At 42.0% G+C, this 3,531-nt stretch overlaps 1 non-coding gene across 1 annotated transcript in view; it reads left to right on the forward strand.

Moving 5' to 3' along the window:
* The first annotated feature begins 3,157 nt into the window (after nt 1-3,157).
* The window catches only part of LOC126928621 (small subunit ribosomal RNA), a 1,928-nt gene continuing 1,554 nt past the window's right edge, over nt 3,158-3,531 (forward strand). Inside the window, exon 1 of the ribosomal RNA XR_007716858.1 lies at nt 3,158-3,531. This exon is cut by the window's right edge and continues 1,554 nt beyond it. This is a non-coding gene — a ribosomal RNA (small subunit ribosomal RNA).

Consider the following 3,531-nt stretch of genomic DNA (forward strand, 5'->3'; position numbering starts at 1 on the left):
GGACGTTGGGACTTTGAAGAAGTTCGGCCGGTGCGAAAAGACCGAAAAGGTTTTTTTCGAGTTATCTCGCTTAAAAGTGTTACAAGGTAGGAATATTTTTGCATAAATGGACGTATCTCGACGTTTTACGTCGGGATTAAGCGTTTATTTGGTCGCTGGAACGTTTTCTAGAAACGGAACTATGCGACGGGACGTTGGGACTTTGAAGAAGTTCGGCCGGTGCGAAAAGACCGAAAAGGTTTTTTTCGAGTTATCTCGCTTAAAAGTGTTACAAGGTAGGAATATATTTGCATAAATGGACGTATCTCGACGTTTTACGTCGGGATTAAGCGTTTATTTGGTCGCTGGAACGTTTTCTAGAAACGGAACTATGCGACGGGACGTTGGGACTTTGAAGAAGTTCGGCCGGTGCGAAAAGACCGAAAAGGTTTTTTTCGAGTTATCTCGCTTAAAAGTGTTACAAGGTAGGAATATATTTGCATAAATGGACGTATCTCGACGTTTTACGTCGGGATTAAGCGTTTATTTGGTCGCTGGAACGTTTTCTAGAAACGGAACTATGCGACGGGACGTTGGGACTTTGAAGAAGTTCGGCCGGTGCGAAAAGACCGAAAAGGTTTTTTCGAGTTATCTCGCTTAAAAGTGTTACAAGGTAGGAATATTTTTGCATAAATCGACGTATCTCGACGTTTTACGTCGGGATTAAGCGTTTATGTCGTCCCCAAGACCTTCTACAAAGTTTCGATTTTTTCGTTGGGACTTTGAAAAATTTCCGTATCGAACACGTTTTTTTCGAGTTATCTCGCTTAAAAGTGTTACAAGGTAGGAATATTTTTGCATAAATGGACGTATCTCGACGTTTTACGTCGGGATTAAGCGTTTATTTGGTCGGTGGAACGTTTTCTAGAAACGGAACTATGCGACGGGACGTTGGGACTTTGAAGAAGTTCGGCCGGTGCGAAAAGACCGAAAAGGTTTTTTCGAGTTATCTCGCTTAAAAGTGTTACAAGGTAGGAATATATTTGCATAAATGGACGTATCTCGACGTTTTACGTCGGGATTAAGCGTTTATTTGGTCGCTGGAACGTTTTCTAGAAACGGAACTATGCGACGGGACGTTGGGACTTTGAAGAAGTTCGGCCGGTGCGAAAAGACCGAAAAGGTTTTTTCGAGTTATCTCGCTTAAAAGTGTTACAAGGTAGGAATATATTTGCATAAATGGACGTATCTCGACGTTTTACGTCGGGATTAAGCGTTTATTTGGTCGCTGGAACGTTTTCTAGAAACGGAACTATGCGACGGGACGTTGGGACTTTGAAGAAGTTCGGCCGGTGCGAAAGGACCGAAAAGGTTTTTTCGAGTTATCTCGCTTAAAAGTGTTACAAGGTAGGAATATTTTTGCATAAATGGACGTATCTCGACGTTTTACGTCGGGATTAAGCGTTTATTTGGTCGCTGGAACGTTTTCTAGAAACGGAACTAACGGACGTTGGGACTTTGAAGAAGTTCGGCGGTGCGAAAAGACCGAAAAGGTTTTTTCGAGTTATCTCGCTTAAAAGTGTTACAAGGTAGGAATATTTTTGCATAAATCGACGTATCTCGACGTTTTACGTCGGGATTAAGCGTTTATGTCGTCCCCAAGACCTTCTACAAAGTTTCGATTTTTTTCGTTGGGACTTTGAAAAATTTCCGTATCGAACACGTTTTTTCGAGTTATCTCGCTTAAAAGTGTTACAAGGTAGGAATATTTTTGCACAAATGGACGTATCTCGACGTTTTACGTCGGGATTAAGCGTTTATTTGGTCGCTGGAACGTTTTCTAGAAACGGAACTATGCGACGGGACGTTGGGACTTTGAAGAAGTTCGGCCGGTGCGAAAAGTCCGAAATGGTTATTTCGAGTTATTTCGTTAAAAAGCGTTATAAGGTATAATTTTTTTGACAGGGATCGTTATATCTCTATTAAATACAATCGGATTAAACATTTTTTGTCGAATTTTTTGAAAAATTAGCTTCCGTCGGACTGATACGACTGGGATATTTTTGCAATTTTTTCGTTAATTAATGTTACAAGGTATATATCTTTTTACATATTTCGTGTTATTTTTAACGTGTTTTAATCGATTATAAAGTTATTTTTCGTCCATAGTCGATAAAACTGTATGTTTACTGATGCAATTTTTCGGTGAAAAAAAAAATTAATTTTTTGGTAAAAATGCATTTATAATATGTTAATAATGCTTGTGGTAAAATATTTCGATGGTTGGATATCGCCTTTATATAGTAGTTATTGAACGTGCGAGCGACTAAGTTCCAGCGTCCCTTCCGAACGGTACGTTGCTACGGAGGTTTTGCACCATAAGCGCGCGGCCGCTAGCCCGACCGGCGCCGGCCTTCCGGCCGGCCCCTTGGTATCTATAAGAGAAGCGTCGAGCCGGACGGTTCGGTCGGAACAGCGCTGGGCGCGTGGCTATTCTACGGCCTCGGTTGAGAATTCAGTCACCGCTCCTCGAGTCTTAGTGTATTTTACGCTATTTCTCGACTGTTCCTCCGTTCTCGTACTGGTTTTTTCTCTACACTGCTGCGCCGCGGGTCGAAGTCTAGGACGTAATGACCGTTAACGTGGGCAAGCTTCCCCTTAGTCGGGAAGCTGGTGACCTGTGTGCACGTATTTGACAAAAGTTGGATGCGTGTGTGCTTGTACTTACGGAGTAGCCATTCTTGCAGAGACCATCGGTTGTAAGCTATTTGTAGCTGCACGATGGTCCTTTTGGCGTTCTGTAGAGTGCGTTATCTTCTGGTAACGCGTCTCTACAGAGGTGTTGAAGCTTATAAAAGAATATTCTTACGGTATGTCCAGCATGCGTATACGTGCTTTACCGCTAAGTTATATTCTACGAGAGAAGTTGGAGGAGAAAAGTTACAAACAGAAATAATTCTGTGAAGTATGAATCTTTGTATCGATATATGATGGTGAGAGAGGAGGAGAATTAAAGTGGCTGAGTGACGTTGTTACTGAACCATGGAACGTTGCTCTCTAAGTCATATTACATATATATATAAAATGAAAAGTCTCGTCGTACGGTGCTTACGTCCCACCTACGACACAGAGAGAACTTTTAAACGAAAATGCTGGTTTTTGGGAATATATTATAAGATCCCTGGTTGATCCTGCCAGTAGTCATATGCTTGTCTCAAAGATTAAGCCATGCATGTCTCAGTACATGCCGCATTAAGGTGAAACCGCGAATGGCTCATTAAATCAGTTATGGTTTCTTAGATCATACCTACATTTACTTGGATAACTGTGGTAATTCTAGAGCTAATACATGCAAACAGATTCCGACCAGAGATGGTAGGAATGCTTTTATTAGATCAAAACCAATCGGTGGCGGATGGCTCGTCTGTCCGTCCATCGTTTGTTTTGGTGACTCTGAATAACTTTGTGCTGATCGCATGGTCATCTAGCACCGGCGACGCATCTTTCAAATGTCTGCCTTATCAACTGTCGATGGTAGGTTCTGCGCCTACC

This window comes from Bombus affinis, unplaced genomic scaffold (genome assembly GCF_024516045.1).
Source record: "Bombus affinis isolate iyBomAffi1 unplaced genomic scaffold, iyBomAffi1.2 ctg00001170.1, whole genome shotgun sequence".
In the NCBI taxonomy this organism is placed as follows: Eukaryota; Metazoa; Arthropoda; class Insecta; order Hymenoptera; family Apidae; genus Bombus; species Bombus affinis.